The sequence below is a fragment of the Leopardus geoffroyi genome, chromosome D1 (genome assembly GCF_018350155.1).
Source record: "Leopardus geoffroyi isolate Oge1 chromosome D1, O.geoffroyi_Oge1_pat1.0, whole genome shotgun sequence".
In the NCBI taxonomy this organism is placed as follows: Eukaryota; Metazoa; Chordata; class Mammalia; order Carnivora; family Felidae; genus Leopardus; species Leopardus geoffroyi.
This window is the reverse complement of record NC_059329.1, coordinates 9,445,229-9,457,302: the sequence shown is the minus strand read 5'-3', so window position 1 is coordinate 9,457,302 and position 12,074 is coordinate 9,445,229. Positions and strand designations below refer to the sequence as shown.

General features: G+C 51.1%; 1 long non-coding RNA gene across 1 annotated transcript; it reads left to right on the top strand.

Annotated features, from left to right (window-relative positions):
• The first annotated feature begins 402 nt into the window (after positions 1 to 402).
• Positions 403 to 11,748, top strand: LOC123600638. Its single transcript, XR_006713718.1, has 3 exons — positions 403 to 4,922; positions 7,323 to 7,524; positions 10,303 to 11,748. It is a non-coding gene; the product is annotated as an uncharacterized LOC123600638 (long non-coding RNA).
• Positions 11,749 to 12,074: the final 326 nt, after the last annotated feature.

The window sequence follows — 12,074 nt, the reverse complement described above, 5'->3', positions numbered from 1 at the left end:
TGTGAATGAAGTCTAGGTATCATCTCCTTCCTGTCTCCCTTCCTGGGCAGAGTCTGCCTGGTTTGGCCCAGCTGCGATGACAGGGCTTCTAGCACTCCTTCTGGGAGAGACAGGTGTATTACTTGAGAAGCAGAAGCAATCAGGTTCTATTTCTGAGGAATATGAAAGTTTACATTTGTATTTATTTATTTATTTATTTATTTATTTATTTATTTATTTATTTATAAGTTTTTTAATGTTTATTTTTGAGAGAGAGAGAGAGCACGAGCAGCCGGGGGTGCAGAGAGAGAGAGGGAGACACAGAATCCGAAGGAGGCTCCAGGCTCTGAGCTTGTCAGCACAGAGCGCGACGTGGGGGCTCTAACTCACAAACCATGAGATCATGATCTGAGCCGAAGTCAGATGCTCGCCCGACCGAGTCTCCCATTTTAAGTTTTTAAATAGCATGAAGCGATATATAATTAAACTTGGCTAAGACGTTCCCCTGCCCCCAACGTGTTCCTATCTCTTCTACCTGGTGGAACGAAACTTTACTTGACTTGCTAGTTTCTCTCTTGTCTTTTATTTTCCTTACTCTTAAATATTGGATCACAAGGTAGATTGCCATGTGTTTGTTTAGTATCCATAGCCCAGCTCTGAGTGATTTGGGCAGGGAAGCCATGATTTACATTCTTTCATGCCACCACACAATGAAATGTCTTACTCATAAGCATTCTCCAAGAGTGTCAGTGCCCCGAGAGCCAGGATTTACCTGTGTGATCACTGCCCTCTCCCTCACTCTGGGAACGGTGCCTGGCACCAGTCATACTCAATGAATATTTGTTGAACGAATAGAACATCAGATGAATAGTGGGTACTCGTAAGCGCTTACTGGTTCGCCCTGAGCCATCCTTTGTCTCGCTGCATCCCTTTGACTAACTTGGTGGTACATTTTCCTTGGTACTCTTTGACAGCGTCCCCTTGGCTCTAACTCTGGGTTCCGTTTTGCTCAGTTCTCTGGCTTTCTGTTCTGATCCCTCTATGTGTCCTCCATTAGAAATCCCAGGCATTCTTTGTGGCAGCATCTAGTACTTTCATGCCGATGGCTATCAAGTATGTGTCCTCAGCTCTGAACTTGGCTGGAGCCAGGTTCTTACATCTCCAGCTGACGGTGGGCTGATGAACGGGATCATGGAGTATGAGTGCTGGAAGGAACCTTGGCAGTCATGCTCACCTAACTCCACATGATTCTTCTCTACTCCTGTCACGAGGCAGCCCACTTCGTCGTCGTCCAGCCCTGGTGATTGTCCCCCATGCCGCTTCTTTCCCTTCATCTGTCGTCTTGTCTAAATTGTTAGCTTCTGGACAGCAGGGGCCATATCTTATGCAAATCAATTGACATTTGTTTATAAAAAGTGTATATTTGATAATATGAAAAGTTGGAATGTTTGAAGTTAGGTGAGAGGTGCTGTTCCCTAAATAGGTTTGGGGGGTCTCCCCTCCGTTCTGGTTTTGGAATAAGAAAGGCCTGGGTTCAAATTCCAAGCCTACCATTTAGCATCTATGAACCTTTAGGAAAGTTCCTTCTCTGAGACTTGATTTCTTCATCGATAAGGCAGTGATACTAGCAGTAACTACCTTGCAGGCTTGGAATGCGGACTCGTGAGATACCGTAAATTCAGGGTTCAGTGCAGGGACCGACAAGTATTGGGGGCCCCCCAAAATGGAAGTTGTTATTACCAGTTGGCTGACATTAACACTCAGCTTGGGCTCTAGGTCAGCCTCTAAGCAATATGTATGTAGCTCTTGCCCCGTACTTCTCCAACCCCTCCTCGCCTCTGAATACAATACTGAAACCCATAATCCTTTGTTCTCTGGGTGAAGGTACAAGGATGGTTTCCCCTTTCAGACAAGTCCATTAATTTCTGCTTCTGAATATGGAACCATGTCAGTGCTGACACGGACACTATGGAAACACAGAGAAGAAGGAAACTAATCTATACGTTTAGTTCAGGCACTGTGTGGAGCTACGTCACAGTGCCTGCCCTCAAGATGCTTGTAGTCTGGCAGGAAGGAAAGGCCAGGATGCGTGGAGTGAGTAGGAGACGATGTTGGCTTCTTATGACAAAAGGCTGCATTGTGATGGGCACACCCAGTTGAGTGGCCCATTAATAGGGTGGTTAAGAGATTAGGTTCTGGAGTCACAAAGACCGGCCCTCTAATCTTGAGTCTGTCACTTTGGGCTTGTGGGACTTGTGCTTGTGTGCTTGTGGGACTCAGTTACTTGACTTCTCTGGACCTCAGTTTCCTCATCTGGGTCCTCTGGTGAGGATTAAGTGAGGGCACGCACTGAGGAGTGCTCAGCATAGCCCAGCATCGCTCCCTAAGTGCTACTGTTGTTAGTAGGTGCTTTCTGCTTTGGGAGAAAAGAGCTCACCGACGCCTCTGCTAATCAGAAGGGGTGAGGCTCAGATAATTAGAGGGAGGGGAGAGTGCTCTGTAGTTGGGAAACAAACAACAAATGACAAAAACTCACAGAACAACAACGGCATAGAGCCAGGAAAGACTCAGGAATGTCTAAGGGCAGTGGGATGTACATCAGGATGGGAACAGAGGAGAGTGATGTGTATGACACAGTAAGCGGGACCAGCCACAGGACAGTTGGAGTTGGACAGTTGCTTCCTCGTACCCTCCATTATGCCTCTCACGGGACCCGGTTCAGCAAATGCTTATTATTTGCTACTGAAATTCTTGGTCTAAGTAGGTGGGCGTGTGTCTCTTCTGGCTAATGTACTTCATAGGCTGATTACCTTCTTGAGTGCTTCCATTCCATTTCCTGGTTCAAAGCCCCATAAACGTCCCTTTTTCCTATTCAGGTCTTGGTCAGCAAATTCCGAGGAAACGTATCTGTACTATTTATCATCGAGAAGCTATGAAGCACCTTTCTTCCCAGGCTTTACCCTCCAGACAAGAGCGTCTGCCTCGTTTTGGAGTCACAGAGCCGGACTTCACGGGCTACTGCGTGGCCCGGAGCAAGTTACTCAACCTCCCGTGCTCTATTTCCTCACGTGTGAACTTGGAGTAATGTGCCTCTTCGCAACCAGTTCCCCTTCTGGTACCTGCTCTGCAATGCTGGCCGGACTGTAAGCAGGTCTCGCTCCTGAGAGCACGATGTTAGACGTCGTCAATAGAGGGTGCTACCTCAGAAGTAGGGTCTCGTGAGTAATGGCTTGAAGGGTCCCGGGTTTCTTTTTGGGTGATAAAAAATGTTCCGGATTAAACAGCGAGATGTGGATGCACTGGCAGTCACCTAATCGCACACTTGAACGTGGTTAAAATGGCGGGTTTTCTGTTGTGTGACTTTTACCTCAATAAAAAGAAGTAGGTCTCTGTGAAGACAGGACGAATCTGTGGTAGGAAGGGTTGAGAACAGTCCTTGGAACGTGGTGACTGGTCCGGTCCAGTGACTGTAGTTTTGCTTCGTCGTTTAGCGGTCTGTCGCCGGACCTACTCTTCCTTGGACCCTGGCACCTTCTTCTTGGGTGTCAGAGTCTAGCCGCCTCGGAGCTGTCTGTGTCTCGGGCTGGCTCTCTCTCACTGGCTTCTCAGGCGGTGGAGTGAATGCCTGCCCTCCCGCTTCTCCCGAATCTCTCCAGACAGCTGATGGCGGGGGACGAGGAGTAGCCGAAGAGGCCGCAATCGCTGCATAGCTGAGGGGAGTCAAAAGAAAGGAGGTAACGTTAGACTTTGTGTCCCAGGGCTCTGGGCCCCTGAAGCGAAGGTTAATTTTGCCCGACTATTCTCCCCAGGTCTCCTCTCTGGTCTGTTGCCCTCCGTGTGGTGACTGTGGAGCCCAAGCGTGCAGTCCCCAGCTCCTTCTGGGGAGAGGAGCTGGACCTCCGGTCGGAGGCTCTGGAACATTCTGTAGGTTGGCAGAGGCGGCGTAGGCTCACGGGACAGGGATGCAAGGGAAGGCTTCAGGAACCACATGGTGGGGTTTGAAGAAATCCTGAGGGCTGGTTTGGGGGAGATCTTCCTTTAGGGTAATCACCGGTGATGATGATGACGAGAGACCGGAGAAAGGTGAGGAGGTGTACACGAAGAACTCCATTCCTTCAGTTTCCTCCTCTTCCATCCGGGTAACGGTCCCCACCGTACCACCGGGCCCGGAAGACTGGTGTTTCCGTCGCATACAGTGTCGTTCCTCCCAGACCCAGGGTTTTTGGGACAACCTAAGTCAGACGTTTTCTGTCCTGATATCCCCCTCTTACCCATGCGCGTGCCTGGTCACCTGTCCTGCCCAACCCCTCCCACTACGGCTCCATCTTCAGAGGGTGCTGCTTGCCAGGGGACCGTCACAGAGCAGGTGGGGAGCACACGACAGACGGGGGCTGCCTCCCTGCAGGGCTCGCGTGTCCTCTAATGCTGGGGGCGGGGGACACCAAAAGCACGTGCCTCGTGATTGGCAACTCTGTCACTCTGTTGCCATTTTCCATTGAGCTGACTCACGGAGGCTCAGGAAAGCAGGCTCAGCGGCCGGCCTTCGGGGCTCACACGTCTGACCCCTATCCCCATGGGGTAGCCACAGTCGCTGGGTGGCACTGGTTTCAGGGTCCCCGAGCTGTCAGGGTCTCTCTCTGAGGACTCCCCTCAGACACGGTTACCAAACATGTTTTTCGTGTTTATTAACCTGCTTCGCTTCTCACGTTTCCCTGGGCACAGCTGCATTTCTTATCTGATGGGCTTCCTGCCAGCCCCTCGAAGCCTGACAGTTACAAAGGGCGGGCGGATTAGCTGCAAAAGAATATTTATTAGAAAAAAAATCCCTTTTATTCTTCTGTCCTTTTTGTGGAATTAGCCATATATTGCCTGGATGAGATAAGAGCAGCCCTTTTGTGAGCGAGGAGCAGAGGTCCGACATCTGGGTTACTGGCAATGCCAAGGTGAGTGATGATTATTCTCCTTGCCTGCTGTGGACCCTTTCTCTCTCTCGACCTCTCTTGGAGGCTCCTGCTCAATTTCACAGCTCAGAGAGGTCTGTGGTGTGGCTGGATTTCTCCAGAAAGAGGAGGATAATCTTTTTGTGAATGGATCTCATGTTTCTTCTAAACTCCAGGGCTGGAGACCAGTAGGGAACCAGTCATTTGGTAATGATCTTTCAACTTGGTAGCTCCACTTGCTGGGGTTTGTTTAATGGGGTTATAGAGAAAAGAGATGTTCCAATGGAAAAATGGAAGCAGCAGTGGCTTTCCTTATGCATTCAGGGAGAAACTCTGCCACTGAGGGAATTCTTGGTTCCCAAGTAAATCAACTCCTTTGTGGGAAGTTGGCTTTCCTTCTGTCTTTGAGACTTTGGTGGTGGGATTGCGAACTGAAGATGTTTGCATCTGGCTGCTTCAAGCCCGAGGAATGTCCCGATCATGGCACTCAGAGTCCCTGTGAGGTCCCAGAGGACATGTTCTGTGAGGGCCCATGCACTTTGTGTAAACTCTGAGAAGATGTCAACTTTCCCGCCCCAATCTGGGAGCCGCTGTGCCAGACCTGCCTGGGCCTGCCTGCCTCTGATGTACTGTGATACAGGGGAGGTAGGTGAGGAGGCCTGGGTGCTGGCCAAGAGAGCGACTTCTGATCTGGTCCTTCTGGTGCCAGTGGTGGTCATCATCTGGTATTCAGGCCAGCCCGGGCTCTTGGGGTCATGGGAAAACCAATGAATCAGGATCTCTAGACGAGGAGCTAGGGTCTCTGAGAATGGAGGGAGAATCATTGTCAAAGAAGAAACTAAGATAAAGTATTAGAGCCACAAGGGACATGGAAGATGGAGACCCTTGTTTGCCCATCACCACTAGAATTCAAATTCCCTTTGATATCCCCACCAGATATGTCACACATATTTCTGGTATATTCTCTATTGTGTGGTCTCCTGGAGGAGAGGCTATGGCTTTTAGAAGAGAGTCTTTCCAAAGAGCTTTGGTGGCATGAAGAGAGAACAAGGGGTACTAGGGTCTTGGAGAGATGTAACTGCTCACATCTGGCCCTCTTGTGCTATTTTTTCATTTACTTTTCCTTCCCACTGACCCCTCCTTCCTGGCTTCCTGGCTTCTCTCATCTCTCTTTGCATGGAACACCCCTCGCCTCATAGGTGGGCAACACTGGGCGTAACTCAGAGTAACTCATCCTCTCTTTCCCATCCCAACACTCTCCTCTTGACCTCCTGGTCTTGGATGACGGCACCAACATTCTCTAAGTCACCCAGGATGCACAGCCCCGGTGAGTTTGCTACTTTTCTTGCCCCGCTTTCTATATCCAGTTGGTTCCCAAACTGAGTATAGTCTACCTGGGTGGTATTGCTTCCACTCGTGCCTTTATTTCCCTTCTTACTTGTTGCCCTGGTTTCGATCATTATTTCTCATCTAAGTTAATGCATTAGCTACCCAGTTGGACTTCCAATGTTTTCCTCTTTCTTCTTAAATTTGCTTTGTACTCTGGGGCTAGATTGCTCTTCCAAAAGGCTCTTATCATGAACTTGCAATATTATACATTGTCACTAGCTCCCCAGTGCCAACCTGAAAATCCTGGAACTATTTAAGAAGGGTGACACTGAGGGTTCTCTAGTCTTCATTTTTGGCCTTATTCTTGTGTGTGGGGGGCACTTTAAGCCCTGCGAGGGCAGGGACCTTGTGTGTTTTGTCTACTGGTGTATCCCTGTACTCCGCACAGAGCCTGCAAATAGCACATAGGCCCTGGCATGCAGCAAGGCCTCAACGATGCTTGTAAACTACTTCCCTACGCCCAAAATACTGCTGCCTACCAGGAACCCTCACTGCTCCCAAAGAACAGCCTTCTTCCCCATCCCCCCCTTCACCATTGCACATACGCTCCCTGGAATGAAGGCGACACAATTTCTGTTTATTCTACTCCTACCCGCTTCCCAAGGCCCAGGCCAAATCTCACCTCCTTCAGGAAGCCCTCACTGATTCCTCAGAGAGACGCCACGGCAGTTCTTACTCTCCTGGGGCACTTGGCATTGTTGGCCTTTATTTGAAGACTTCTCGTGTCTTTCTTTACTAAGGTTTGAGTTACTTGAGGGCAGGGATCGTTTTTTACTCATCTTTTGAAGCACCTAATACAGTGTCTTCTCCTGGATGTGCTGAGTCAAATGTATTGAATTAATAAATGAATATCCATATCTTATCTGCAAGCCTGTTTGATTCGTAACCACATGGACATACAGCTTTAATGACGAGGAATGACTTGGAGGCCAATTAGCATCCATTTATGCTACTGCTGCTGGGGGTTAATTAACTCTAATAAATGTGCACAGATTAGCATTTGTTGTTTTACAGCACAAATCACATCAAGGTGAATCCCGTGCCAAGCTCTGAAGCAGAGGGTTGTAGACACCTGAGCTGTGGACGGGAGACGCCCTGAAGTTTAACCCATGAGGACCTCCCGCCATTTCCTCAGCTGACTGCTTTCTCGGATCCTTTCAAAGATGCGTTTCCTAGTGATGGTCAGACAGCAGAAACCCGTCACAGCCATGAGCCTGTGCGAATTCCCTTTGCCTGTTTTGTGAAGATCTGGGGAGGGTTGCTATGGTGAACTTAGTGCCTGGGGAGGGAGAGGAGCCCCTGCCTGAGAACGTTCCTGGTCCCCAGTGTCCCTCCCCCTCAGGAAAGTGACATCAGAGAGGAGGAGCTGAGCTTTTACCCCCGTGGGTCACCTCATCTCTCTACGCCTCAATTTCCTCATTGGATGGTGGCATCTGCTTTATGGGGAGGGGGGTGTTGCAGTGGCATTGCTGAGGATGAAGTGACATAATGAGTGTCATGGTACTTCGAGAACCATGTATTACGCTGTCACTCACTTCATCGACATCGACAGTCCCGAAAGTTGTCGGCTTCTGTTCAGCTGCCTGTGCTGTGAGAGATGAGTGGTGTCTGAGAATTCCTTTGGGAAGGGTTTGACCAGCTCTCTGGGGGGCAGACAGTGTGGGCAGTTAATTGAGTCGCCTGGCACACACATGACTCTCTGAGGCTGGCACAGAGAGGACTCTGGAACACGTCCCGTCAGTCTGGCCCAGTGCTGGATTAGCGGCCTGTCCTGGGTGTCATTTCAAGTTCTGCTCCAAGTTCTGTGTTGTCTGCAGATCCTTGGCGGTGATACAAGGGCTCTGCTTCTCCAGATCTCCCAGATCAAGCCGCCTCACTTGGGAGTGGCAGGTGGAGGGGGAGCTGGAAGATATTTCCAGATCCTGATTTCACAGCACAGTGACTAGACAGAGAGGCATCCCATAAAGCCTTCCTGGGCCCGGCACCGCGGCAAGCTGTCAGTAGGGGGAGCTCTGTCACTGTGGTGCCTCCTCTTGCCGCAGCTGGGGTGGGGGTCTGCCTGGGGGTCTGAGGAGGGGCTCAAGGAGGCCAAGGGCGCTGTCTTGGGTAGACAGGTACTGAAAAGCAGCTAGGTCAAGAGTTGTGGGCTGCGAGAGCCCCAGCAGAAAAAGAAGTGGAAATCCACTGTGCCTGGTGCCCAGGGGTTAGAAGGGTGCTTGGGTTAAGCACACAAAGAAAACGCACAAATATCCCAACTTAGGGTGTCTTAGTGAAGACGGGCTGGAGGGTGTGGCTTCACTAAGACCGAAGCTGCTAGAATTGCCCTCCCTCCCTGTTCCCTCCCACAGGGCCGCCTGTGGGGACTGGCCACAAGGGGGCCCAACATGGTTCCGGGAGCTCCTGAGCGTGCCCTCTGTGGGTGCCTGGGTCTCTCTGCTCACTGAGCAGCCCTCATGAAGCTGGCCTGGCCCTGGCTTATCAGCTGCACCCAAAGGCAGGAAGGTTCTAAATGAGGCTCCTAGCCTCAGACTGGGAAGGGGGGAAGATAAGATAAGGGAGGCCTCCTTCCTTCCAGGGCCTGGGGTGGCTTTGAGCACTTAGGGGGACAGATGTGTGCCTAGGACTCTCCAGGTGGTGGGGGTGAGCAGCAGGGACGTCCACCTCCCTCAGAGGGTCTGACGCTCAGATGGACTTGTCTTGCCCCTCTCGCAGGAGGCTACAGCCATTTCTCCATCTCTGTTCTGTGCTGAGACCCTGGGAAGCCCGAGGACAGGACATCAGGTTTGTCATCAGCCTTGCACGTGTGTGAGATGAGGCTGTGTGGCATGCGTCTAGATGTTTGAGCAGGAGGGGGGCTGGGAACCATTTCTCATGGGCAAGTGGGGAGGAAGCCCGGCTTAAGTGGGGCAGTGTGGCCTCATCCAGAACTGCTCTACCCTTAGTGGTAACTTGTGAGACACGTCTTTGTGACGGCATTAAGATCAAGGTTGAGGGGCTCTGAGAGGCTCAGTCAGTTAAGCGTCTGACCTCGGCTCAGGTCACGATCTCACGGTTCATGAGTGTGAGCCCCATGTCAGAGCCTGGAGCCTGCTTCAGATTCTGTCTCCCTGTTCCTCTGCCCCTCCCCCCACTCATATTCTCTCTCTCTCTCTCTCTCTCTCTCTCTCCTTCAAACATTAAAAATTAAATTAATTAATTAAAAAAAGATCGAGGTTGAGATTGGGGTGCCAGGGAGGACAGCTGGCTTAGAGGTAGGGGAGGATTTGCTGTACTTTTTTTCTGAAGGTCTCTGGTACTGGAAGGATCTTCTCTGTATCCCTCCTCCTTGGGGTCAGAGACCAGATCATCTGGCTTGGGGCAGTTTAGGGGGAATCCTACCAGACGGAGGGATCAGAGATTCCCTTTGGGTGAATGGAGAAGGGGCTGTCTTTCTGTTTGTGATGAAATTTGCAGTGAACCACCAAGCTTCAGAGATGGAGAGAGGCTGATCCCAGCCGCTTCTGTGCCCTGTGGGTCCTGCGCCTTAGCTTTGCAAGCTGAGTGGTCTGGCTCCCAGGGACGTCCCGCCCTTCTGCCCACACAGGTGCAGACCTAAACTTGATCTTTGCAAATCAGTCGGCTATCTCTGCTCACTAGAAGCACAGTAACCTCTTGAATTGTCCAGATTAGAGTTTTCAGATGATGAGGGACCCAACACAAGTTCAAGTCAACACAAGGTGAGAGGGGAGGCCTAAGGACTCTTTCCAATCTCAAGGCCTTTACATATATTGCACTCCTCCCCCACCCCCTACCCCCACCGGCATATTCTCCCCTATCCCTAACCCATCCTTTTATCTAGGCAATTCCCACCCATCCTTCAGAGCCCAGCCTAGGTGTGGCTTCCCAGGAAGCCTTCCCAGACTGCCCAGATCAGTCTCAAAGCTCTTGGTCTCATTTGCTACAATTATAAACATTTTGCATCGCGTGACTGATTATTTTCTTCTCCCTCTTGTAGCATGTAAGCTTCATAAGGAGAGCGCTGGGAGTTTCTCTTGTTTACCACCCATCGAGTCCCTGGCAGAAAGTAGATACTCAACAAATAAGAGCCGAATGAGAGAATAAATGGGGTCACCAGGTTGCCAGTGGAATCCCTCCCACCTTCTAGCGGCCAGACTGCTGTCTCAGGCTGTATGGATACTGTTCTGTGTTCTTATCGACTGAAGGCGAGAACCACAGCTGGGCTGAAGTTCTCCGCGCAGCTCCTGGGACTTTTGAGTTCTCGTGAGGTGATCACTGGTCTCACTCCTCTTGTTTGATCTCCCCCGGACTCTCTGCTGAGTTAAGGTCCATTCCCTACCACGCCCACTGTCTTCTTTCTCGAGATTCTTAGCTTCTGGTCTTTGTGTGAAACACGCGGCTCTCTCCAAGTGAGGCCCAGAAAGCTACATGGTGGAGGGAAGGTTGTGGGCCGTTAGCTCCTGAGCTACTGCTCCAGAGCCAGAGTCTCTTAGCATGGTCCACCTGCCCTCGATGCAGTTTCACGATGAGATCAAGGAGCAGGTCATCTGGACTGGTTGGGACGGTTTCAGAAGAAGCCTGAATACTTCCTGAAGCAGTCCACCTCTGCTTTTGCAAGTCCTCCGGAACTTTGTACCTTGAGAGCTGGCTCAGAGGCAGCCGAGGAGCCTGCCTGGAGACTCCCCTTTCTCTAGAGAGCGGGACTACAGCTGGCTGGCTGAGCGCACAGAGCCTCAAGGCCGCTCTACCTGTGTGCCCTGCTCATGCTCCGCCCCCAGCCACTCCCTCGCCCCTCGGCCGGGCCTGTGCTGAATCAGCAGCATCCCCCTAGCTCTCTTGGCATCGTGCAGCCCGGCTAAGCCAAGTGTGGTTACAATGAGTCGGTTCATCTGGAAGCTCGCATCCTGTACCCTTTTCCAATGTGATGTTCCAGCCAACTGGCACCCAAGAGTAAAGAAAAACCCTGGGAACCGAGGCTGCTGAGGACTTACAGCCTTGCACAAGCCAAGGGCAAGGGCAACACTGAGGGGAAGGTCGCCCCGCTGCCAGGCCTTTCTCTCTACTCCGTCTTGGTTCCTGTCTAGCAGCACATGGCCCTGGCTGGCAGTCAGCGATCCACTGCTGGTACTTGTTGGTGGCTTGGCTGTCCTCCATCCAGCCAGGGCATTTGGACCTTGTTTCTAATTCTGCTTATGAGCTCGGGAAGCGAGCCAGTAGTTTCCCTTGGAAATTGCCTCTATTGATGTCATTTTCCATCCTAGTCCCCGGGGGAATCTGTTTCTCTATTTCCTCCACATTGACACTACTCTTGCCCTTGGCTCAAATACAGAAGCCTCAGGTAGCACCAATGACATGGGGAGGGGAAGGGATGGGGGGGCACATATAAGAGACGGAGGTCATGGGGCACTTGGGTGGCTCCGTTGGTTAAGTATCCGACTCTTGATTTCAGCTCAGGTTATGATCTTGCGGTTCGTGAGTTTGAGCCCCACGTCAGGCTCTGCACGCACAGCACAGAGCCTGCCTTGGGTCTTCTGTCTCCCTCTCTCTGCCCCTCCCTGACTCGAGCTCGCACTCTCTCTGTCTCTCAAGAACAAAAAAATGTTAAAAAAAACTTAAAGATGGAGGCGGTAAAATGTTTACATCTGGCCAAAGTGATAGATGAAGCTTTGAGCCCCCAGGGTTGTAAAGTCACCCAAGGAGGGAGGGAGTCACAGGCTTATTTCTTAGCCCCCGGACTGATTGCCTATGGCTTTTGTCAGGAACTCTCTG